At 35.2% G+C, this 27,636-nt stretch overlaps 1 pseudogene; it reads right to left on the bottom strand.

Moving 5' to 3' along the window:
* Window positions 1-212: 212 nt before the first annotated feature.
* Window positions 213-25,064, bottom strand: LOC124994269 (UDP-glucuronosyltransferase 2A3-like; annotated as a pseudogene).
* Window positions 25,065-27,636: the final 2,572 nt, after the last annotated feature.

Below are 27,636 nucleotides of genomic sequence, written 5' to 3'. Positions count from 1 at the left end.
GATTTTTTGAAGCCAGGTTTTGCTGCTGTTGTTGCTATTATTTTATTTTCATATCAGGAAATCATTTTACCCCTTGGGAATTTGTAAAAGGTTTTTTGTAGGCAAGCTATATTATTTGAAATTAAACCAATTACAAAGTTATGAGGTAGTGGAACTTTCCTAGCATTACCGATAACATAATCACTGACAGAAGTCTTTAAAAGTAGCAGTACTCACGAAGGTTCATAAATGACTGTTCTCAAGGCACTGAGCAAATCCGCACTTGTCATTGTGTTGAAGTTCACCCTCCACAGCTACTCCTTTGGCCATCATGTGAGCGATGTTATCAGGTTGATCAGCAAACATGGGGATTCCCACCATAGGGATCCCATGATAAATAGCTTCGTAGATCCCATTAGTTCCACCATGAGTGATAAAAGCTTTAGTTTTAGGATGACTTAGTTTGGGAAAGGAGTGAGAAGTGTGAGTGGATTTCAAGCTAATACATTGGCAAAATTTCCGAGGTCGGAGGGACAAAAACCTATAGTATATAAGTCACTGAAGATGTAAAGTTTGTTTTTTAGTTTTGTTTTTGTTTTTGTTTGTTTTGTGGAAAATCTTACCATGTAACACAATGCTACCCTAGAAAACTGTGATCCCAGAAAGAGAATATGCTCTTCTTCATTGTCTGGGAAGGCATTACTGAGGTGGTGTTATCAGAGCTCTAACTGAAACTTGACGTATGAGGAGAGTTTTAACAGAACTAGGGCATGAGTCTATGAAATTAATGGCCAACTGTTTAATTACACCTGCTTTAAAACTGAAAGACAAAAATTGAAATATTTGATTATTAAATATTTTTAAATGCATTTGCTGCTATTTAACAGAACTGTTATGTGACAACAAACTGTCACAGGCAATTACTTAACTTTTCTGTTGCCCAATTGTATAGCTTTTCTTCTCCCACAGTCTTACCAAGAAGGTCATTCTGAGGTAGCCAATAAAAAATCCCAGTATTGGCTCCTAATGTGTCTGGCTTCTTTCCTTTGTATCTCCATAAGACCTGTGGAAGACAATGCTATAATGTTGCAGGTACACACAGTGGAGGTTGTGTTAAGGTCTGTAGGCTTATTTAGGAATCACATTCCTCCATATTGTACGTGCCAGCTGAGAGCGAGCATAGAGAAAGAGTTTGCAGCTTGTAAACATTGAGGTATATATTACGATGCTCATGTCTATCTGTAAAGGCTTCTACTCAAAGTCTATTAAGAATAGTATACATATTTTGAAGCTTATCACTTTAAAATTATTGGCAGTGATTCATTAAAAAAGAAATAAAAAATAAATAGGACTAGTCTAAAAAATCAGAACAAGGAGGTTAAAAATTTAAGAGAAACACAAATTCTTTGAAAATTTATTTCATTCTACTTATCATGTTACACATGTGATGTTTTTCAACAATATTATTAGCTTTAGGTTTTTAGTGTTTTGTTGTTTTTGTTGATGGTATTTTCTTCCTGACTTTCCTGACTCCTCCCTGCCTCCTTTCTTACTTCTGCCCTTTCATCTTTCTTTACTTTTGCCCTCCCTCTCTCCCCAGCAATCTGTCTTATTTCTTTAACTTCTGGAAAGGGGATTAGGTAAGTATTTCCTTATATACTACTTTTTAAAAAGTATTTAAAAATAGGATATTAACCAGTTTTACACTTATTTTTCTTCTGGGGGATAAAGGCAAATTTTAAGTGAAAAGTATAGAAATAAAAACCAGAAGTTCTATCATGCCTAATTAGCATATGTACCTTTCTACCATTCTATGTAGTTTAACTAACATATAAGTATAAAAGTACCAGGATGGATTATGAATAGGATTATACAGAGAATAGAATATAGACTTCTAATTACAAAAATCAGGTTAATTGATAACAAATTACAAATGCATAATGCTTGACAATACTCTTATGCTTTTCTTTTAACTGTAGAATATTCAGTTAGGAAAGATAAGTGAATCTAATCTTCTACTTCTGAGACAACTACACTGTGATAGAGTTTTTAAAAGACTCAGAAGTTTGGAGTATATTTTTTAGCATGATTTTCTCTACTTTGTTTATAATCTTTCTCTTTTCCCTGCACAATGGAGCTACATACTTCAAAGCTAGTCCATGAGTAGTTCAAGAGTAGACTATGCAAGCCAAAATGTTACAAGTGGGCTATACTTACACCTCTATTCTATTAAAAATAAATGATTACAAAGTGAGTTCCCATAGAAAAGTCAAGGTGCAGTCAGCAAGTGTTGAAATATACCTAAGTATAGAGTTTTATGGCATATAAATAGTTACTTAACACTGGGTGTCAGTTAATGCTTAGTGTTATGAGTTCCAGCATCCATCTGGGAAGAGTACTATAAGGCAAATTGTTTGTCCCATTAGTAAGATGCTGTTGACCAGAGTTTCAGGTTGTACAACCTTCTGTGGAAGCTGGGCAAGGGCTGAAGCAATGAAATTGGCCTTTTCTTCTGTGACGTTTTTGACCAATGACCCAGGAGAAAATACCACAACACCATCTTCACCTGAGCTCTGGACAAAGTCTTCCATTTCCTGCAGACATACATTCTTTCTATTAACAAGTGCAGCATCATGAGGAAAAACATGTTGCCTATACTTCTAAGTAGAAAGAAGTAAAATGTAATGACAGAGAAATTGTTAGACTAGTTCTGTCTTCTGACATATAACTACATGTCTATTTGAAAGGAAGTATGTCCATGAACTTATGGCTAAAATATATAAGTGATTGCAAGTGTAAATATGAATCAAAATCACCACAGAAACATATAGGCAATGATGGCAGCTCTTCTCCTGGCAAGTGGAACGTTATTCTCAACATATCATTTTCCCAACCAACAGAGTTGTCCTGCACACTTGTAAAATTATTTCATGGCAGGAAGCCCAAGAAAGGAATCCAGACCTAGGCTTTAAAAGTATGCCTGTTACACCTAACAATGTACCTTCTTTTGAGACAACTTTCAAGATAAATTTTCAGAAGAATCCACTTTTCTGATTAATAGGGCTATGAAGAAGTTTGTTAAAATGTGATATATATTAAAATATTTGGAAGGAGATATCATAGTTTATCTACAGCTACAATAATAATCACATTTTTAAGCTAGTACATTTAATTGGATCTTAGAGCAGAAAGTTAAGTACCAATTCCTATACAAATAAATTCACATGACCCCTACTTAGAGATATGCAAATTGGGCACTGCAAAGTCCAGGACTGGACCATTTACAAAATAATCTAGGTGAATGCTGCCTTCTAAAGGTATGTTCTATATCTTTGTGCACTATTTGTGTTTACTCTGTTAACACTCTATCTCTCAGTTAATGGCTAGTAAATTATCGGGGAGGACAATGTGGTTGAGATAGTGCACTTATTACCACCTTTGCTTAATATCAGCAGAGTGTTTCTGAGGTGCTCATAATTGTTTCTCCTAACAGGCGTCATCAAGCAAATCAAAACACACACTCCCTCCCTCCACCACACAAACCACAAGATTTGTATTTTTACTTAACTGGGTCCATTATTTCTTTATTCTATTATCTAGTGACTAGCATAACTCATTCATCACACATAAAAGTTATGATTGATAGTCCTACTTCTCGAAGCCTGTATCAATAAGCAATCTGAGTATGTAATTGAATCATTAGCACTTCTTGTAAACCATGTCTAAGTTATTTTTTGCATAATTATTCATGTGAAAGGGGAGAAAAAAGGATAAATAGCATGGTTGGGGTATTGTCTAGTGATCACAGATGTTTTATATATCTCTCCGTATATTTTTTTAGTTATTATTTCATTAACTCCTGTACTGACAGTACTCAGCAAAGCTTCTCTGCATCCATAAACTTGTCTACTAAGTAAAGCACATTCATAATATTGAAATGAAATTTTAAATTTAGGTATGCTTTATTTATGTTAAACAGAAATCAAGAACTCTCCTGTGCACTCCATTGACCTGCAGCCTACTAAGGAGATTATCATTGGCCTACAAACCAGATAAAAAAATGTTTTGTCTCCTCACTCACCCCTATTAATAATTACAATAATGTTCTTACAAGGTGATCTAATGATTTCTTTAGTTTCTTGAGACTTATTTCTGTCCAATATTTCTGGAATTCCAATTTATTCATTGAACACTTTGGAATTTGGCACACAATTTTATTTTTCACCGTCAAAACCCAATTACTGATCATGCTTATAGAAGCAACAATATCATTGAGAGTCTCTCTCGCTCCCTCTCTCCTCTTTGGTGCCTGCTCTCCCTCTCTCTCGCTCAATAATGATTGGCTTTATTTTGACCACATGAGGAATGCTGACAGTCAAGAAGGTACATGTGAGCTTCAACATGTAAATGGAAAGAAAAATGACCATGTATCCCTCTTTCCTCCCAGAGAACAACTCTAAAGACATGAGCAGGATTGGTGGGGTTGTACACTCCTGAAAGGTGGATCTCATCTCTGATATGATTTCACATACACTGGCAGGGATATATTTTGTATTTAATTACTGCTATATCAGTAGGACATGAAATTTTCTCCTGTATCCTTCTCTCTCAGGTCGTAGTGTTTGAGAAACCTTGTCTTCTCTCATGCTTCTTCACATATCTTTCTTTAAGAGATTCATAAGGCCCACAGGCTGCCTTCCATATCTCCCAGGTCAGGGCTGAGGCCCCTTGGGTAGCTGGATGGAAATACTTGGGGCTGCCACTGCTGAGGAACTGAAGTTCTGCCTGTCTCTTGCCTGCTTGCTGAGGTGTCTGAGTGACCCAGTGCTGCCACAGCCCAAGGACTGTTTTTGCTAACCAAGAAGGAGGGAGAGATGGGGATCACTATTTAGCTGGCTGTTCCCAGTAACTCATGGAGTGAAGGCTCAGGCCCGAGACTGTCCAGCATTGTGTTGGCAGTAGTCCTGAGGTGGGGGCCTTAGGCTGAGGCTGTGTTGAATTTGTGATCCTCGTGACTCAGCCTCCTGAGCTGCTGGGATTACAGACATTGCCTGCAAGTCTTTCAGTGTTATTATTATTATTTCTGTATGTGATGACTGTCAATCTATTTTAATGTTTCTAACAAAGCTGAGACCTTGTACTACCTAAACAATTTTCCGAAATCACATGAAAATTCTTTGTGGACAAAAACTAAACTCATCATCACCTCCATGAAGTTTTTGCACCAATTGTTATCTCTGACAATAAGGTTACTACTATGCAATAACCAGCAGGATTAAATCTAGGAATGCTACCTTATTCCATGTCTTCCTTTAATACTTATCTTCTTATTCATCAAATCCTGTGCAATTCACAAGGAATTCTCATGAAGGTATTTTTCTCTATCAAACCTTTTGGAAAATGTCCCTGGTGATAATTTCTTCATGCATGGGGAAGACCAAAGTGTTCACGTTTGTGATTCCCATGGTTCTACTACCTGTACCTGGACTCAGTATCCACAATAAGGATGCAGGTATTTTTTAGTATACCACTGGAATTATTTTATTTTTGGCTACATTCTCAAATAATTCCATAAGACCTAATGTAACTCAAAAAAGACCCTTACAATAAAGAAAATAACCTGGGAGTGACAGACTGAAGTGATTCAACAACGTATCTGTGTTATTGGAGCTGTAACTTTAAAGAAAAATGGGACAATGTTAATTATCATAGACCTACCTTAGGTAAAGGTTTGGCAAGTTTGCAGTGCAATCCTCCAACAAACTCAAATTGGGTAAGTATGGACAATGAAACTCAAATCCCTATATGTCCAGATTAGCCAATTTCAGTTGCCCAAACTCTCACATAATGTAGTAGGTCTTCCTGGAGAAAATAAAGATTTGTGTGGAGAAAGTTATACACATATTTGCTAAGAATAAAAAATATACTACACATTACCTTACATGCTATTAAGGAAAAGAATTAAGACCTCTAGAATACTTAACAATGACTATATGTTAAAAGGAAGAAAGGATCAAAGAAAAGGAGGAAGAAATGAAAAAGAGGGTAAGGGAAAGAGAAAGTATGAAGGGAAAAGGAGACAAAAGAAAGGGATTGGGGCACTGAAGGAGAAAATGATATGTAAGGATAAATTCATAACTGTAAAAAAAAACAAAAATTTATCTATAATTATTGAGAAATTTAACACTAATTTTTTCTCTCTAATTAAGTGCAGAAATAGATTAATACTCCATCACATAAGCATCATTCAGTCAGGTCTCAACAATTTCCCATTTTTATCCAGAATACATCTCTGTCTTACAGTTTCTACATTCTCAAACATATCATTGAAGGACCCATACCTAATTCAATCCATATTTTTTTCATGAATCAAATCCTATTACTTAAATTGATTTGTCCATTATGTTTTCAGTAAACAGTTCCTGATTAAATTCACACCCAATACAAACCCCTTATATGTAGATGCACATATAATAACATTAATATCACATACTTATTTTAGTGTTAACTTATATGATGGTTTTGAAAGGGCAATTCTAAGTATTAACTTTAGGAGTTTTGTAAAAAAGGATGAGTATTTGTAAATAAAATCAACCTTCCTACACAAGAAAATGTGTTTGCAACTTAGAAATTAAAAACTCAATGAGAAATATTTCCTTACTAAGATCTCTAATTTAATTAGTAACTATAAGTGCCTGGAATAGAAAGCCTCTTTGAAATAGTCATTACGTAGTAGTGCTTAAAGATATTGTGAAGTCACATAGCCAATGTCTTAATGTGATCATGAAGAAAGATGTCCCAAAGATCTCAGCTTGAAATTTCCAGAGATTGTAGACAACTTTTCCCCACATCTTCCATATCAGATTGTTTAAGCCTGTATGTGCCTTATTTTGTGATGAGCAGGTAGCTCAATGGTTGAGCCTAGCTATACAAGGGACTGAGTTTGATCCCTAGCACTTCAAATAACGGGTACTGTATTTCATTGTGTTCTTCATTCTGGCTTGATCACTAATTCCCTAGTGAAGTTTATGTTCATAAATTCCAGACACAAGTTTTAGACAGACCAAACTGATTCAGTAAAATTGTATTTTTAAAGTAGAGAAGTACAATTTACACATAAGTCAATGAAAAATAAAAATAAATATGACAAAGGTATACAAAACTGGCAAATAATTTCATAAAACATTTTAAAAAGTTATACTGAAGAACTATGAATAAAAGTACTGAATTAAATTATCATGAAATCTTTTCTTGTAATTACAATATTTATATAAATAGTAATAAACATTGGACAATTACATAATATAAAATTAATAAATTATCAAATATAAGCTGCCAAATGAATATTGTAATTGATTGCATCTTTTATTTTAAAACTATAAGTTAGTCTAAAAAGATGACTTTTAATTCAAAGAACTCGTGGAGGTAATTGAATTTAGTGCTACATATCTTACTGTAATTGATGTAGACAAGAAAAAAATTTCCTGAGTGGCAGTTATCAATATATGAGTTGACATGTTAGTTAGACTGACATGTAAAGAGCACTTCTAGGCTGTCTAGATAATAGCATATTTCCAATGGCATGCGAGAAAATTCATATGCACAACTTCTGGATCACCTTTTTTAAAGAGTAAAAAAGCATATTCTCTATTTCACTTCACTTTCCTTCAGGCCAGTCTACAAATAACCTACTCCAATTATTTGAGCAAGAACAATAACACAAGTATGTAGAACATAAGATAATTAATTCTGGAATCCTGGATTACTTTGTGACTAGAATTTACTTTCTTCATGTAGATAGTTACATGAGGGAAAAAATAATTTCTGTGCATTTATGGTGTTTTGTTGTATATGTTTTTACTGCACCTCACACTGTAGAGTCAATTGTTTCATGGTAGGTGACATATCATAGCAGCACAACCAGAATAGTAACGATGGATGATATGAATGCTGTCAAATCCTACAAACATTTGAAAACAGAAAGGACAGGATCTCCAGTCCGATAATTTATATACTGTGTAAAATCGAGTTACAGGTAGAATGATCCCAGTTATTTTTCACATGAGTCACTAGAAGAACTGAGTTTAATTGAATAAAATGGGGAAGACTTCCAAAAACATGTTTGGTGTCAGCTAATTTTTGAAATACAACTAACATCCAAAAGGTGATAGACATTTGGAGGTTAGAGGTGAGCTTACAAGGGAGACAGTCTACCCCAAATTGCAAATTTTGGAGTCATTGGCATATCAAATGATAATAAATCTAAATAGATTTATGAGATAATCAAAGAACTGGATGTTCACTGAATACATTTAATATGAAAAACCAGTTCACTTCTAACTTAAGAGGCCCATATACTTATACTGTGGCATGTGATGAGTACATTCTAAAGACATAGACTGAAATGTTTGACAGCCCCACGAATAGAAGGAAAGCATGAAAAATAAAGAAAATTTTAACTAGTTCCAAAGTCTCTAAAGATAAGTGGTAATATAAAAAAAAAAAAAACAACAAAAAATAGAAAACACAAAGCAGTTGTAAAAATAAAATATGCCAATTAACTCAAAAGAAGGAAGATGTATACAACGTATTGCAATGTATACAAAGTCTCAGGTTAAAGTCATGGAATTAACATTAGATTTTTATTCAGTTATATATCAATTGTATGCAAAAGAAATAGAAAAAATAAAGAACCAGAAACATAAAGCAGTTGTAAAAATAAAATATGCCAGTTAACCCAGGTAAATGAAATGTATGAAAAGTCTCAGATTAAAGACACGGAATTTACATTAGATTTTTAATTCAATTATATACTGATTATCAGAAACACATCAAAATACTAGTATAATAATCAACTTCCAAGTAAGGACTGCTAATGAATTATTTTTTCATATAGCCACATATGTATTACTTCACAGTTTTATAAGCAATACATTTTTCTGTCAACTTACTTTATAGCTTTATATACTTTAATGATTAGATGAAGACTTTTTTTTTTTCTTTTTTTTTTTGCGGTGCTGGGGATGGAACCCGGGGCCTTACTGCTTGCAAGGCAAGCACTCTACCCACTGAGCTATACCCCAGCCAAGATGAAGACTTTTGGAACAAATTATAATTAGATCTTTTTAACCTAGTGTTTACTCTATCTGGAAACTATTGTTTATGTGAATTTATTTATTGTACAATTATTTCATGGATTTTTTTTCTTTTGTGTTCCTCCCACTTTATTTGTATTTTTATAACTGGTTTACTTTAAATTTATTAAACTTACATTTTTCCATGAAATGAACCCTGTAAGGAAAACATAATGGAATTTTAGTTGAAATTTAAAACTCCACCATAATTGAGAAAGAATATTACAGATTATTCAAAAACTGACAATATCACTAGAGTCATATGTAGAGTCATCAAACTCACCAGCTGAATCTGTGAGCCCATTTGCAATAAGGACTACTCTGACAAAATAAAGCCATTAAAATAATTAGGCTGGTGTTTTACACCACAGGGCTTAAAACTTTTCTTAGAGAAGTTTACTCTCCCATAACTAATTCATAGAGTGTTTTACAACTGGAAATTTAGAACCACTTTTCAAAAAGCCTTTGTCAATGATGAAATCAGAATCTATTAGAAAGAATATTAAAAATTATATAGATTAAAATAAATGGGAAACAGCAAATATGAGACCTGAAGTATAGTTGTAGCATTTATTATAATTAACAAAAAAATAAAATATCTGTAACTTAGGAAGTTAGAGAAAGTAGAGTTAAAAAAGAAAAACAATAATTGATGTATTGTGGAAAAGGACATTATTATATATAGAAATAATATTAATATCATGTAAAAATCAACCCTACTTGCATTTTAGATGCTATAATCCTATAATGATTAGTTAACTGAATATAGTAATATTTTAATGGAATATAAGGAAAAGTTAGACTTGTTCTAGGAATTGACAGTTTAAGTTTTAAAAAATGTATCCACTTTATTGATAGGTAAGAGCAAAATCTGATAACCATTTCAAGAAATAAAAATGATATTATTCATAAGTTGAACATTATTACTAAATTAGGAACAGAAAAGACTCTCTTACAGTATCAGACACAAAATTTTAAAAAGCTACATTAATGTAGCCTTTGGTGCTGAAATATTGTAAGCATTTTCATCAGGATGAGAAAAATTCATAGTATGTATAAGGACATATCAATCCAACAATGTTCTACACTACTGCAGTTAAATAAGAAAACAATTATTTGAACAAAGAAGATCTAGGTGATTATCTATCTAATAATGCTTTGTTTTGTATCTAATCCAAAAGAAAATACAGATAAGTCATTAGAATTTGTGACAGTTTAAATTTTGAAAGTTAAGGCTAAATATAAGTAACGATGTCTGTGCACAAGCAGATGAAAATTTAATTTAAAATGTTTTTTTTTTTAATTTAAATCTGAATACATTATAAAATATTGTAAAAACTAGGGGCTGAATTGTAGCTTATTTTTTTAAATCCCAACATCAACAAAACCATGATTAAAACTATATTTAGAATTATAAAATCTTATTAAAACCTGTAATAAGAAACAGCTAACAAGTTCATGGATTACAAGTGTCTACATTCATAGGATGTCCGTTCTCCAAACTGATCCGCAGATTCATTGTAAAACTTACTACAATATAAAAATCAGAAGGTTTCACAGATCAAGACGATTTCTATAGAACTTTATATGTGACTTGAAAAAATCTACATGGAAAAGCAAGAGCCAAAATAATGAAGAAAACTCATGTCAAAGAGTTACAACGGAAGTGGGGATTATCCTACAGATGTCAAGAACTAATACAAGGAAAGTAAGTAGGATAACAAACAGCAGCAAAACCACTTTGGTAATGAAAGTTCTGAATGACAAAGCAACCATTTCAGATATGAGGGGAAAGGAAGGAGCCTTCAACAAACATTGATAGAAAACTCCCTATCCCTGTGCAAAGGTAAAAGAAAGAAATGAGATGAGGAAGGTTGAGAAGGAATGATTCAGAGAAGAAAGAAAGAGGAAATAGAATGGAAGAAAAGTAAAATGCAAAGAAATTGATCCACCTTACAAAATATCAAAAAAATTTTAAGTAGATTAAAATCTTCAAGTGGGAGTAAAATTATAGTCTCTTTTCTGTCATTAGGAAGAAAATATTTCCATTGCTCTTATAGAACAGAAGACATATACCAGAATACTCTCAGCATTATACAAAAAACTATAAATATACAGATGTCTTGCTATAGTTACATGGTGGACCACTGCAAGAAATACATAATTGTATCATAAAATTAGTATTAAACATAAGTAGCAAGTTCAAGCATCCGTTTGTACACTATAAAATATAAACAATACAATGTTTAGAAAATAACATCCATGTTAGTACCTTGAAATTTTGCAAAAGGATGTTAAAACCAGCTATGCAAGAAGAATTTCTAAACTATTGGTAGTAATCTCTTAACTACAGGAAATAGAGAAGTTCATTCTATTATTTCAAGGATGCACTTCAATTAGACTAAAGTTTATATGCCAGTAGGTGCACTGAAATAATATTTGTAATACCTATCACAGAAAAGTCTTACAATGCCTTAAATGATAGAACAGTTACAGATCAAAAGATAAAGAACCCATTAGAAAATGGAATAAATGTATATGCTGCCCAACTTCAGAAAAGGTCTGAGGATAAATGCTAAGTTGTTCAACAAGATTAGAAGGCATAATGGCAGAGACACAAATACAATCAATTCAATTTAATATTGTTTGTAGTGGCAGAGTTAGAACAACACAAGTACTTCTCAGAACTGAAGTAATTCAGTGATATCATATCAAAAATTAATATTATTATGGTACTACCAGAATGGTGAAAATGTTATGAATATTAATGGAAAGATTTTCATATCTCTATCAGGTTAAAAAAAAGTAGAAATGTATATTTAGCATTGTCCCTATTGGACAAAATATTATGTAGGGATTAATGCTAAATAGCATAGAACACGTCTTAATATGAAGACAAGCTAATGGTGCTTGCAGGAAATGAAAAGTCAGCTATTTTTAATTTAAATACACTTTGCTCCTTTTGAATTTTTTAGCCATTTTTATTTGTTCTTTTATTGACATTTATTGAATTAAATTTTATTCTTGGTGCACTGTATTTGCCTAGTAAGTAAGGAATATGGGAAAAATGAAGGAATAAAATCAATGAGAGGTGGGCTCAGTGGCACATGCCTGTATTCCAGTGGCTTGGGAATCTGAGGTAGGAGGATCCCCAGTTCAAAGACAGCCTCAGCAACTTAGTGAGGCCCTAAGAAACTCTGTGAGTCTTTGTCTCTAAATGAAATGCCAAAAGAAAAAAACAGTCAATGAGACACTTGTGCCAAAAGGAAAATCTTTTAAGAATGAGAGATTAGTTTGCCATATTTTAAGGATTACATTTCAACTATAAGCGTTATATAGACAAAATCCCATTCCTTTTCTCTGTTTAAGCAGGTATCTATGAAAATAGTTTTGAAATAGGGAACCACCCTAATTTTCAAAATAAAGAGGACCTACACTATTCCTCTTGTTTAAATAAAGATGTGAAAATATAATGATTTTCTGGTATCTTTTACAGCTATGATAAGGTCAGAAGAAAGCAATGACAAAACAACCTCAAACCTTTATTGTTTTGTACCACAGTTTAAACTCAGGGATGCTTAACTACATATCCTCAGCCCTTTTTGAGAAAAGATCTTGCTAAATTTTTAGGGCCTCCCTAACTTGAGGAGATTGGGCTATGATCAATCTTGCCTCAGCCTTCATAATCCAGGTGACTGGATTATGGGTGAACACCATGGCGTGCAGCTTCCACCATCTTTTTTTTTTTTTTTTTTTTTTTTTTTGCGGTACTGGGGATCAAACTCAGGGCCTTGTGCTTGCAAGGCAAGCACTCTACCAGCTGAGCTATCTTCCTAGCCCTCGACCATTTTAATTAACTTTTTTACAACTTTTTTGCTTGTTAGCTACTGAAAGAATAACAGCACACATTGTTTGAATTAATCTTTAAATTGTTAGCCACAGTTATTTCAAAGGACATTTCTTAGTTTCACAAAATAAATTAGCAAACAGAAAAGTACATTTCAAGGAAAACCTTACATAGATCATAGGATCAATCTGAATAGCAAAATCTGAATTCATGTTTGGAAGTGACTGCATTCCAGAGACCTATGTCCTACTATAAGTAGAGAAAATTTCAAGGGGAAGTTGAACAAAGTTAAATCACTTTCCTCAAATCAATGTGTCAGAAAAGAAAGTTGTTCTCTAAGGACTGTGGCTTTAATTATATTGGGGGAGAAACAGGTCCCTTGATGGGTAATGGTGAAAAACTAAAGTAGAAAGTTTGGTAGATAATTTATCGGTTTCTATGCATGCTTTCTATCACTGAAGCATGGTTTTCTTATTTAATGGAATAGCTTAACCTTTACTAAATATACGAAGTAGGCCCATCATTGTCCTTAAGTAGTGGGCTATAGAGAATTTAATTGCTTACAATGGATATTAGGTGGAAAATATTTATTGTTCAATGTAAACCAAGTAAAAATAGAAAGCACTGTTTAAATCATGACATAAAGGTCAGTGTACAACTTGTACCCTTACAAAACCTGAGCTTATAACCAGATATATTTAGATACAAATATGCCTACTATTTTGTTTTAAATTGTTTTCTGTTTTGACATTGATATAATCTAGCATCATTTATTAACTATGGACTAAAGATTTTGGATGTTATACAGATTATCAAGGAACCCCTTCATAGAGAATATCACATATTTGCACTCTTATTAAAAGTACAAGATTAGTTAGGGGTAAAAAGAGATAACTATTAGAAAGTTAGAAGAAAGATGAAACTTAGGAAATCAGAAGTAAAAATCATAACTATATCATGAGAGACCAGGGTGAAAGGACCAGGACAAGTACTGAGTTGTCTTAAGCTATTATGAAAGTCCTCTGAGAAAATGAAAGACCATTTCTTCTTTTCACCAGAGCATCATCTGGTAATGTTTACTAAAACTTTGCTATCATAAGGGGTTCCCACAGACAAAAATGTGTGATATTTCCAGTACAGTCATCTCTTAATGTAAGAATTCTCCCCCATTTTATTCTGCTGTGATAATATTTCTGCTTCTGTTTGCCTTCAATTTATATTCCCAAAAGACTTCATTCATAACCCTGTAACCAAAGATTCACAGTGATATATTATGGCTCTATCTTCCATTCATCTCCGAAGGCAGAATTAAAGCCAAGGTCATGGTCTTATTAACTTTAAGTCCAATTTACTAGATGTTAAATTATTTACCGAGAAGCTACTACAGTATCACATTATTTTAAAACCTTGTCTAAAGCTAAGAATGTATAAATGGGATTACTGTAACATTATTATTTCAATGAAAATCAGTGTCATATGCACAAATCAAAAATGTAATACACAACATAAAAAGAACAAAGATTAAAAACCACATGCTTATTTTGAGACACAGAAAGATGCTCAACAAAATACAACATTCCTTCACGATAAAACCTGTGAGAAAACTAGGAATAGAGGGAACATATCTTGCAATAATAAAGGGTATGCATGGCAAACAGAAACTGACATCATACTGAATAGGAAAATGGAAAGTATTTTTTTTTAAATTATAGAAAAAGAAGAAGTTGACTTATCCACTCTTACAATTCTTGTTCAATATATTACTTGAAATTGAGTCAGAGGAATTAGGCAACAGAAAGAAATAAGTGGTACAAGAAGGATAACATAAGCAAATTATCCATATTGTAAGTACTATAATGCTATACATAGATGATCCTACAGATTCCACTAGAAGACTTCAAGAGATGATAACAAATTGATAATCGTAACAGCATACACAAAATCATAACTTTTCTATACTTCAATGATTAATCTGCCTATAAAATTATCAGGAAAGTAATCCCATTCATAATAACTTCAAAATACAAAATATCTGGGAATACCTAACCAAGGAGGTGATGACTGCTATAATGAAAAGTACAGAACACTGAAGAAAGAAATTCAAGGAACATTAGAAATGGAAAGACTTCCAATGTTCATGAAAGAGGAAAATTAATATCATTGAAATGACCAGTTTCCCTCAAAGTAATGAATAGATGCAATGTAATTCTCAATAAAATAACGATAATATTCTTCCAAAGAACTAGAAACAACAGTCCTAAATCATGTGGAAGAACAGAAGACCCGTATAGTCCAAGCAATCCTAGGAAGCAGAGCCAGTACAGGAAGTATCTCAAGACCCCTTAGAAAATGTAGGAGAGTCATAGTATCAAAAGAGCATGGTGCTGGCATGAAAACACACATACAGCATAGATCACACAACAGACAGAAGACACAAAGACAAACCCACACAGACCACACTCATCTCATCTTGACAAAGATGACAAAACCATATATTGGAGAAAAAGAAAGCCTCTTGACAGATGGACAGGGAGTACTGAATAGGCACACATAGAAGAGTGAAACTAGATCCCCGTTGCTTACCATGTACAAAAGAGAACTCAAAAGGTATTAAAGACCTAAATATAAGACCAGAAACTTTAAGACTGTAAGGAAAGAAAAATAAAACTGCACAAACATTTCAACATGTAGGTACAGGTAAACACATTCCTATGACTCAGGAAATAAAAGCAAGAGTCAATAAATGGTATGGAATCAAATTAAAAAGCCTCTGCACAGCAAAAAAAAAAAAAAAATGAACGGAGTGAAGAGAAGACTGCAGAATGGTAGAACATCTTTGCTGGCTGCTCTTCAACAGGGAATTAATAGCCAGAATACATAAAAAATTCAAAGAACTCAACACACAAAAAGAAAAATAACCCATAACCAGAAGAATGAGAAATTATACTCCATTATATATACTGGGTCAAAATGTATTCTCCTGTCATGTATAACTAGTTAAAGTAAATTCAAAAATTTTTAAAAAGCAAAAACCCAATCAATAAATTGGTGGGCAAAATTACATGAAAAACTATTCAACATCATTAGTCCCCAGGGAATAGGAAATCAAATCTACACTGAGATTCCACAAAAATGGTAATATGCCAGTGAGAATGGCAATCTTCAAGACTACAAATAATAAAGGCTGGAGAGGATGAGGGGAACAGAAGTTCTTAGGCAGTGTTAGAATGTAAACTGGTATAGCCATCATGGAAACCAGTGTGAAGGTTCCCAAAAAGTTTAAGGTAAAACTATCATAAGTTCCAGCAAGTCACTCCTTGTTAATTATCCAGAAGAATTAAAGCTGGCCTATTACAGTGATATAGGAATTCTCATATTTATTGCAGCATAATTTACAACAGTCAAGTTGTGGAATCAACCAAACATTTACTATGTCATTTGAAGGAAGATGGGTATAACTGCTAAACATCATTCTGAGTGAAATAAGTCAGATTCAGAGAGGAAAGATTGTTTTCTCTCATATGTAGAAGGTGGAGTGAAAAATAAGTGGGGAAAGAGGAGGGAATGCCATGAAAGTAGAAGAGAAACCAATGGGTACAGGAAGGGATTGAAGAGAAGGAAGAAGAGCAGGTGGGGGAGGTATTGGAGAGTAAACTTGATCAAATTACGTTTTTAAGTATACACAATAATGCCACAATGAAACCCACCATTCTGTATAAATAAAAAGCACCTATCAATGTATGTATGAAAAAGAAAATCAGTGTGATGGACTCAGTTTTGTTTTCCCAAATTCCCTTGGAGAAACCTGACACTATTAGTGGAAGTAGTCCTTAGAGGTGATGAAGGTTAAGTCAATTAAAGTGTGAGGCCCTAATCTAATATGACTGGTATCCCTTGGTAAAAGGAAAACACACCAGGGCAAGAGATGGAAGAGACAAGGCCTTGTGCAGACACAGGAAGATATGAATCTGCAAGAGGGGAGAAGCCACAAGAAAAAGACACCCTTGCAGCCCTTGATATCAGACTCCTAGCCTCCAGAACAGGATAAAAATACATTTTTAAGTCACCAGTCTCTGGTCCTTAGTTTAGCAGCCCTAGCAGATTAACACAATTGTGGAGTTAAATTAGCCAGAGTGTTTTAATACCCATTATCATCTTTTGTGTGGAAGCTTGTATTTCCTCATGCTTCTCAAAAACAGCTGAAGTGCAAACCTTCGGTTGATGGGTTCAGAAGAAAATTAGAAAGTAACATCAATCATTAGAAAAAAGATAAGCAACTAAAATTGAGTTGAAGAAGTATTACCAGGGAAGTGAAAAACTTAACTACATTTTTAAATTGAGAAATAAACTCTTTAAGAGCTTTGTATTTAAGTTTTCAAGTCTTTGTTTTATATTTCCTGAAGAAGTATAAATCACCCTAGGACATTTTTTTATTATGACCAGTTATGGTGAAGCAGTTGACAGGACATACTGAAGTTTCCTACCTGATTAATGAGATGCATAGAAATGGTAGGTGCACTAATCCATGTGAAGAAATTTGAGAGTAAAAAGAAAGTATTTTCAAAAACTGGGGAAGCAAAATTCAGATAAAGTCAAATTTCAGATTAAATTCCATTCTCGAAATAGTTCATATTTCAATTTATTACTGGTATAATGCAAGGTTTTCTTATTATGTCATACACTGCAATTTTTCTTTTTTAACCCTTTAACCAATAAGAATTTGAATAGCATACTAAAAGAAAGTTCAATGTCTTGTAAGTATTCATATACTATGAATATATCTGGAAAAAAAAAAAGCTTTTTCCCTTGGAGTAACATTGATTTGTACATGGTTTTATTTCTTATTTTGATAAGAATCATCAAGTTTCAAGGTTTCTTACAAAACATTCTGATAATTATAAAAGAGTAACCTACAGGGTGGCCATGCATACTTTTAATTTCCTCTCAGCTAAGAGAAAGGATGATCACAGTTCAAGGACAGCCTCAACAATTTAGAAAGAAACTCAGCAAAAATTTAAAAATAAATAAAAGGATGGGAGATGTACCTCTGTGATAAGAAACCATGGGTTCAATCACAAGAGAAGTACCCCCCAAAAAAAGGAAAGAAAAAAGAAAAGGATTAATCATGTCAAAAGAGTTCTTCAAAATGTACAGTTAGATCATGAAAGTGGTTCTGTCTTCCCTCCCTAATTAGCTTAACATACCATTCATTGTTATCACTTACAGAGTTTTATGTGGAAATCAATGATTTGATAACTGTATTCCTTACATTTCTGCAGGCTTTTCTTTGGCTTCCTAAGGGTCTTTGGATACTAGTGTACCATGAGAAGCAGAGTCTCTTACCTAATGCCTCACTGTAAAATTGATCCCAAACAGAAAGTCATATTGCTGGAGCAGGAAGCCAAAGAACAATGTAAACATCATATTTTTAACCCTTTCCATGAAGGTCATTCTGTCTGTTAGTCCTCCCATGGAACAGGCACATAAGAAGGCGGAACTGGAAGATGCCCACAGTATCTCTCTATAGTGTTGCCCATGGACAGCCTTATCGAGTTCACAAAAGGGATCCCAAGCAACTGAGCCACCAGCTCCCCACAGGGAAACACAGGGTCTATAACCACGACATCATACTTGGTTTCCCAGAGCTTCTCCATGAGGAACTCATTGTAGACTGCTTTCCGACAGAGTTCTTCAAAAATGTACAGTTAGATCATGAAAGCAGGTTTTGAAATAAATTTGCTGATTGCCAGAGTGACAACGATGGCATAATATTCACAGCTATATCTAAAAAACTCATTTAGTTTTTTCTCTGCATCCTCTTGGTACCCTGACACAAAAATCACCTCAAAATTGAATGCAGAAGGTTTGTAATAGTCAACCAACTAAGTCTGTGAAGAAGTCAGAATTGTCACTTCATGTCCCCTCTGCAGGAGTTCCTCAAGATTGATCTTCAGGTTGAGCCAGTGACTCATTTCACAGGGTCACACGAGGACCTTCCCAAAGAATCCACAGCCAACACAGCAGAACTGCAGCAGAAGAACTGTCAAAACCCATTTCTCAAACTTTGTGCCAGTGTCTCTCTGCACTGTTCTTTAGTGGTGGAGTGTTCACTGTGTTAAGTAAGAACTCTGGTAAGAATCAAGTCAAATATTAATTTCCAAAAGTAGAAAAGGACACATGTGCAGAGAACTTTGTCAATATTATTTTCTGGGGGGAGCACCTATATGACATTTGTTAAATTATGAGAACCTTTAAAACATTTGTGCAGAATTTGTTTTAGTAGTCTAATAATTCTGCATTAAATATTTTAAAATAGTAAAAATTTGAATAACTTCAGATTAATAATTCAAAGTAGACTAAAAATGCATTTATGGAAGTTCAGTAAATAGTATGGTATATCTTATGGAAAATGATATTTAATAACATGGGAAACATAAATGCAGATCTAGGCTTAAAATTGGTTACATATTAGTATGCAGAAGACATATAATATAATGAAAGAAGGTAAATACTATTTATCAAACAGTGTTATATTTTTTCATGTCTCCAGAGAAAGATGCCTCACTTTTAGAAGTAGGAAATCAGAAAACCTTGTGGAACTGGAGCAGGCATAACAGCTCTGTTGTTGCCGCCCGCAGCAACAATCCTGCGGGAATTTATCGGAGGTGGACATGAACTGCTTTTATTATCTTGTCTGGGCTACTTTCTTGCTTGCTGGTTTATAGAGGAAGAGAGGCTTTGCTTACTTTTAGTTTTAGAGGAAGAGAGGCTTGAGAGGAAGAGAAGCTTTGCTTAGAGTTAGAGAGACTTTGCTTAGAGGAAGAGAGAATTTGCTTAATTTAGAGGTGCTACTCTTTCAGAGGCCTACTGCTTCTTAAAGGTCTGCTGCTTCTTAGAGGTGGGTCATTTCTTGGAGGTGCGGAGTGCAGCATGCGTCATGTGTCCTGCAACCTGCGACCTAAAGGTGCGTGCTTAGTCCTCCAACCTGCGAACTGCGACCTGCGACCTAGAGGTGTGTGCTTAGTTCCGCATTCTGGAGGTGTGTTCCTCATCCTGCGTTCTGCGATCTGCAACCTGCGACCTAGAGGTGTGGTTTTAGTCCTCCGTCCGCGATCTCCTCCCAGGCAAAGAGAATGTCTTATATACCCTAAGGGAGCCAATCAGTTTAGGATTAAGTAGCATGGTTGGAAATGCGCCACGGTACCAATCAAGAAAGAAAGAGGAACATCTGTTGACCACTAGCACAAAGGAGACATTAACTAATTAGGCAAAAGATCATAAGAGATCATGCGTATTAACACTAATTATGCGCCCCCTCATGGCTCAACACCAGCCGCCATCTTAGGGCTCTCTGCACTCTGTCTAGAAGCAAAGGTGGCAGAAGATAGCTACTCAGGAAGAGAGGAAGAATTCAAGATAAAGAACAATAATGCAGAAATTGCAGAAATTGTGATCACCTGAGTTCAGTATGTGTGGAGCACAGGATAACACAGAAACAGTGTGGAAAAGGAAAATTCAGGTGACTTTGAAGAGACTTGATGCTATTCTCTGGTTTCAGTTTTTAACTCTAATCTTGGTTTACAGATGGGAAGCATAGAATGAGTACTTAGAACTGATGAGAAGTGGAAGGGGACCAACCTCTATGTAAAAAGCATAGGAATGGCTTATTTTATAGTTTGAGGAACCAGAGAACAATGACTCAACAGAGACATGAAACACAAAGTTAGGAATGACTGTGGGAAAACATTTTGGCCTGCCAGGTGAGTAAGGTTATTAGTTGTAAGGAAATCCCACGAAACCACGCCGGACACGGGAATTCACATAAGGGAAATTATTAAGCAAACAGAGTGTCGCCCTGCAGGGTAAGAAAGAAAATGAGAGGAAACGAGAAAGGAAAAGAAAGGGCATGCACTAGAGAGAGTGGAAAGCAGGAGGATAGAGAAAAGTGTGTAAAGGGTGCGCGCTAGAGAGAGTGGAAAGCCAGGAGGATAGAGAAAAGTGAGTAGGACAGACAGAAGGTAGGGGACAAAGATGGCGGGGAAGCTACAGTAAAACAGTTGAATTCCACCGGGCTAACAGGGTACCATATCGGAGAAGGATACTTGCAAGCTCACTGATGAACCAATAGCTAGCTAGGATGTTCACAGATTGACAAGTGGTTGGGAGGCGGGCAAAATGGCTGTACCTGATGGTGGAGGAGCAGCTTATACATTTCATTCCCCCATTTCTTTTTTTATAAGAAAATCTTTTGCACTCCAGTTCTTTGTGAAGACTTCTCTCTCTTTTCTGCCTAAGTGACTGGGGTTGGTTTTGCAGGTGAGATGTAAAAAGTCCATTCTCCTTCCAGACTTCCAAAGGCAGATGATTTTCATGGACTTCATTTCCTCGATTTGACTGATCCCCTATTTCTACACTAACTGCCTGTCCCCAATTCTGACTTCATTTACCACTCTAATTCTAGGAACTCCTTCACTGCTGTAAGGAAAAGGGGTGATGACAATCTGGCTTCTTCGAGCTGGAAGGGGGAAGCATGGGGCAGGCAGTTTGGAGTTCCCTTTTAAGAAATCAGGGTCAATTGAGGGTTCATAGTAGAAGTCCGGTTGGGAAGAGCAGGTTGTAAAGGCATCTGGGGATGGTGCTTCTATGAGAGAAGAACAAAAAGACATGAGTACTGAATGAGATTGATATAATATAATGTTGCAGAATCTGGAACATGCAATGCATATCATAAAGATGACAGAAGTTCAATAATTCCTCACCAGGGGTGGAAGAACTGAAGAAGTTGTTCCCATAACAAGGCCTAGCAAAGGCTGGAGAGGACAAGGCCTTTATTTGGGAAGTTTAACATTGTCTAGGTTATCAGGAATGTAAACACAACATTTAGTAGAGATACTAGCAAACATAGATTAAGCCAACCTGTGTCTGTAGGCTTAAACTGACTAAAAACTTCTGACTCTGGCAGTTTGTCTTGATAGTTATCAGGCACATTTGCCTAAGAATCTCTCGTTTATCTTTATCTCTCTTTTTAGTCTTTAGTCTAGTGGGCTAACACAAGTGTACATCTTAAGTTAAGTTTAAGTTTTATTTCTTTTAAATGCCCAAGAATGGCTATATTTTGGTTTTAACTGTTTTGCTAGGTGCTTAAGATCAACCTGGTCAAAGTGACCTGTTCCTGTCTGTTAAAGAGTCAGCTGAGTTTCCACAGGGGTCACTCATAGAGAACTTAAGAGCAGATTCTTAGCTCCACCAGTGCCATTGGTTATGCAGGGTCTCCTCGATGAGGTGGCTTTCCTTGAAAGCACCAGGGATGTCTCCCTTTTTCCATGACTCTTCTCTGCAGCACATGCACTGAGTGATTTTTCATCCTCTAGTGGTCTCATCAATCTCCTTGGTCAGGAGGTTGTGTGACCCAGAGTTGCAAAGCTCCTTGGAGAAGTCCTCTTGTTCCCTGGTTCAGGCTGACTTTGAGGGCAAGACCCAAATATGGACTTTTCTTGACCTCTGTATTTAATCTCAATCTCTGAGTTTGATCTTAACCATCAAGCAAGTCAATCTCACCAGTCATAAAGTAAGAGTACTGGGCTTTAGCTTCAATGTCTATAACTTTACAGTTATTTACCCCCCTTTTATCTAATTGGGATTTACATATCTGTCCTATAGGTGATGGCTTACGTTTCCAAGTTAATTTATGATGTTTGCTCTTGAAGCAATACTTCTGCAAAAATATTGATCAGGCAACAATTAGAGTTTATAAGGAAAATACAAAATGGAATCACCAACAGGAAAACATTCAGTTTGTACAATAGCTATCTTGAATTTTGGCTGAGTTCCCATTTGAGATCACAGTAATCTTTACAACAAACATCAAACTTTTGAACACAACTTTAAATGAGTTAAATTCAGGCCTACTTTGGAGCCATTGTAATGTGTAGCAGGGTTGTGAGGTAGAGCCTTATCTCAGGCAACATTGGGCTTTTCAGTGAGGGGCAAAGGAGTATTAGAAAATAAAGGGTTTTAAACACAGATTTTGAAGATTAAGCTGAGATCAGATGGAGCTCTGCTCTCTGATGGAAACATGGATCTAAAGAGTTATGTCAGCAATCTTTATATATGTGCAATGTTAGGTTCCAACGTTACTCTAAGGTGGGCAGGAACCAGAGAAGGGAGCTGATGAAACACTGGTTATCTAGCAAAAGAATTCCTTCCTGCCCAAGAGCTGTGTGCCTGAGATCAATGTACTGCCACAGCAGTTAGGCATCTTGTGCCCCTGCACAGGAGCACTCCCAGGCACCAGGCATGCCAGAGCCATGACGTCATCAGAGACCCCAATTTCAGTCACTGTTGTTCCATTTTTGCTACTGCGCATTACTGTCTTTCTTAAATGTCATTTTACATATACCCTAATGATGACAGGTCCTATAATAGAACATTAAATGATAGGTTTACCATTACAGACAAGTTTAATTTGGAGAATAGCAGCTTGATAAATTTTCTGCTTTAAAGGCTTGTATACCTGGAAATATGAACACATTTAATATATAAAGAATAATGTTTTTAAGTTATGTTACTTCATGGAATAACTTTGTAAATTAATTAGATGTCTCTAACAAACACATCTGAGTAATCCCATACATGTTGACTTTAATTCAGTCATCTTATTGTAGAAAAACCAAGATATCAGACAAGTGTACCAACAGTATTTGCCATCTCTTTCCTGTTGAAGAAAAGTCCTAGAAAAATTGATGTTAGACATTTTATAAATTCAACATTTATTAGTTTGACCACTTAGAGACTTGTGAGTTAATTTTAAGTACATTTTACTTCTATTAGTTTACCCAATTTAAATTGAACCTCTTTAAATCACGTGAATTAAAAATATTTGGATCCATTTTTAAAATTTTAATTTTTATGCACATTTATATTTAACACAAAAGCAAAGGCCTTGTAATATTTATCTCCATTGCAATGTAATGGATGTTCAAAAATAACTCTAGAGTTGGATAAAAAGAACTGATCAAAAATCATTAACCTAGGTATGTAGGATCAAAATTGTGAGCTCAAAAAATATAGCATTTAAGAAAAACAAAAGTCCTAGAAGAAAAATGATAATGGTTATTAATTAAAGCATGAGAAAATGAGAAGGAAAGAAAAGGTGAAAGGGAGAAAAGTATTCTGAGTTGTAGCCCAGGAGAAATTTAAAATGGACACTTTTTTTCCTTGGGCTTCAGACTGGTTTCCCACAGAGCCTTCCTCCATTTACATTTCAACGTAAGCCTTAACTGAGATCTGATTCTGAAAGGGGCTAAAATGTTCTAGCAGAAGCTTGATGCTTAGGTCATTTTAACTCTTTTAATGGTTAGTAATTAATTTAGGTTTGGACACAGAAAATTGTTAAACAATTATCTCCCACTACTTGGCAAATGGGGCTGCTTATATTACATGGGAAAGCAGGGGAAGATGGAGAAGCAGGGTCTGGAGGTGCTTGAGCCTGCAGGAAGAGCCAAGAGGCGAGAAAGAAAAGACTTGAAGATAAGGAATCCCTTTCCATCTGCCCGCTCACTCACGGAAGCTGTGTGCCATTACACAAACAGATTTTGATGACTTTAAGTACCGGGGGTGGGGCGAAGGGTTCCCAGGGTGGAATCTGCCAGATTAGAGGACCCAGATTCCACGGTGGGGACTGATATAGCCGAGTCTGTGCTCCAGCGTCCCAAGGTCACAGAGTAGTCAACTGGAGACAAGAAGGCGGCACATAGATGGTGTCGTCACACAAACATCCATGTGCGCCAGGCAAAAGCCAAGAAGAGTTGAGGACATGATATCAGGGTTTTCTAGGGCAAGTGCGCAAGCGCGAAATGAGCCTCAACCCTGAGAGAATCTCCACCATAAAATCAGGAATCCACCCAGCAGATAAGACCAACTATACCCCCACCCCTCAGCCACCTGGAGGGTATAAATCGGTGTAGGGGAACCGGCGTACTCACCAACCTGAAGTCCAGTGATAAATGTTGAGCAGAGCGACCGGGCAGAATGGAAGGTGGAACCGTGTCCGGGGGCACTGGGGCGTCAGATGAGGTTCCACTTGCGACAGTGGAAGGACCCATCCCAAGTCACGGCACCAGATGTAAGGAAATCCCACGAAACCACGCTGGACACAGGAATTCACATAAGGGAAATTATTAAGCAGACAGAGTGTCTCCCTGCAGGGTAAGAGAGAAAATGAGAGGAAAGGAGAAAGGAAAAGAAAGGGCACATGCTAGAGAGAGTGGAAAGTCAGGAGGATAGAGAAAAGTGAGTAGGACAGACAGAAGGAAGGGGAAAAAGATGGTGGGGAAGCTACAGTAAAACAGTTGAGTTCGGCTGGGCCAACAGGGGACCAATATCGGAGAAGGATACTTGCAAGTTGACTGATGAACCAATAGCTAGCCAGGATGTTCACAGACTGACAAGTGGTTGGGAGGCGGATAAAATGGCTGTACCTGATGGGCGGGAGAGCAGCTTTATACATTACATTAGTCATGTCTGAGTATATACATACATTTGACCTATAAATACTTGAATCTCAGGAAAGAGGTTAAGATTAGAAATACAGGTTTTGTGTCCAATTATCCATGCATATTTCAATATGATTTTGGTTCTCCCTTCTTAATAATTTCATGCATTTAACAGTGTTGAGCACTTGGTGTATGTCAGTTTATGTACTATGACAGGACATAGAGAGCATGATATAGTCCCATTTAAAAGAAGTTCACACTTTATTTCAGTATGGAGTCAGTTAAACAACACTAACTACAAACATAAAAGAGATGGATCTTAGCAGGTAGGAGGGAAAAACCCTGGAGAGAATTGTTTGGCTGAAAAAAGGAAATGATGAAATAATGCTTTATTTAAGACTTGAAGAGTTAACTGAAAATTATAATTTTGAAGGAAAACTACTGATGTAAGGGCATTCTATGAAGTATGATACTAACTATATTAAGGGTTAATTTTAATAATAATATTTGGTGCAATAAACAAATTATTGAAGTTTTAACCTCTTGACCCAAAATAGGTTTATTTAAAGGACACAACAGTAAGCTAGCATTGAAGATTATTAAATTTTATTATATTGTATGACTAGGATTTGCAGAATTTCTGGTGCTAGCTGATAAAAAGCAATAAAAAATCAGAAATAACACCAAATACATGGACCATAAAAGTAATATCATAATCTGAGTAGGTAAAAGTCCTTTCATACAAGAAAACCTAGAAGCAATTAGGAGGAAAAAACAATGAATTTATGTACACACTATGATAAAATTCATGATGTGCTATAGAATACTTTAAACAAAGACAAAGAGAAATGGTATATAAAATACAGATATTACATTCAATTATATTTATTATATGAGAAATATCTATAAATTATTTTATTATCCAAGAAAATTAAGATCTATCTCTGATAATATTAAAGAAATTTAAAAGAATGTTAATATTTTCTCTAATGGCAAACCACAACATTTAAAGTTTCTACAAAATATAAATGGATTTCATAAAATTTACTTTCGATTTTGCAAGAAAATTAAAATCCGCAGTCTCTCATAAACCAGTAAAAACAGGAATTCTGAAGCACAAGCTTTCACCCGATATTCTTGCACAAGCTTTCACAGCTATTCTTGCAAAGGATACACAGGGTGCTTGAGGAGACAGGAAGTATGAAAGTGTAAAGTCTTACTCCATCTCCCTACTTGACACATATATTCACTAATGGTGGACTCCAAAATTCCACCCTCACCTTTGCAAGTGAATATCAATACACACAGGTTTACAACAAGGAAAATTGCCTGTTTAGAGATGGCATTGTGTGGAACAACAATATCTTCCCTATGATTTGTTAGCACAGATAACCCTCAGATGAATTTTTATTCATTTAAAATTCAAGAAAGAAAAGGAATGATTCTGATGTAAGTTTCCTATGTACACATATGAATACACCTCAGTGAAACGCTACATCATGTACTACAAGACAGGCTGCTAAGTAGAATAAGATGTACCCCATGCTTATATAAATAAGTGAAATTATACTCTACTGTCATGTACCACTAAAAAGAACAGCAACAATAAAGATTAAATGGGTGGGCATGGTGATGCACATATGCAATCCTAGGAGACTAAGGCAGGAAGATCTCAAGTCCAAAACCAACTGCAGCAACTTAGTAAGATCTTGTCTAAAAATGACAACAACAAAGAATAAATTTAAAAGACTAGGTATATAACTTAGTGGTAAAACACCCCTGGGGTCAAAAAGAAAAAAAGAGGAAGAAGCAGAGGCATCAGCAAGAATCAGATACTAACTTCCACATTTATCACTTATAAAATTGTAAATAAAATGAGCAAGTACTATTCACTATGAAACAATTCTTAATATCTTAGGTTCAGCAAAAGCAAAACATAGGTGTGACACTCCTACTTTAGCCTCCTGTGTAGCTGGGATTATAGGTGTGTGTCACTGTACCTGGGTTAGCATTGTTTCTTAAAGCTAAACATCCATATCATCTCTAACTTACCCATTCAACTAAAGAACAACCATTACAGATTAGCAATGAATTACATAAAAAATAATTAGATTATTAGGACACAAAGTATTAACATAAACCTTGGGAAGAATTCAGATGCCATTAAAAGAGGAAGAAATAA

This window comes from Sciurus carolinensis, chromosome 10 (genome assembly GCF_902686445.1).
Source record: "Sciurus carolinensis chromosome 10, mSciCar1.2, whole genome shotgun sequence".
Taxonomy (NCBI): domain Eukaryota; kingdom Metazoa; phylum Chordata; class Mammalia; order Rodentia; family Sciuridae; genus Sciurus; species Sciurus carolinensis.
This window is presented reverse-complemented; position numbering and strand designations above follow the sequence as displayed.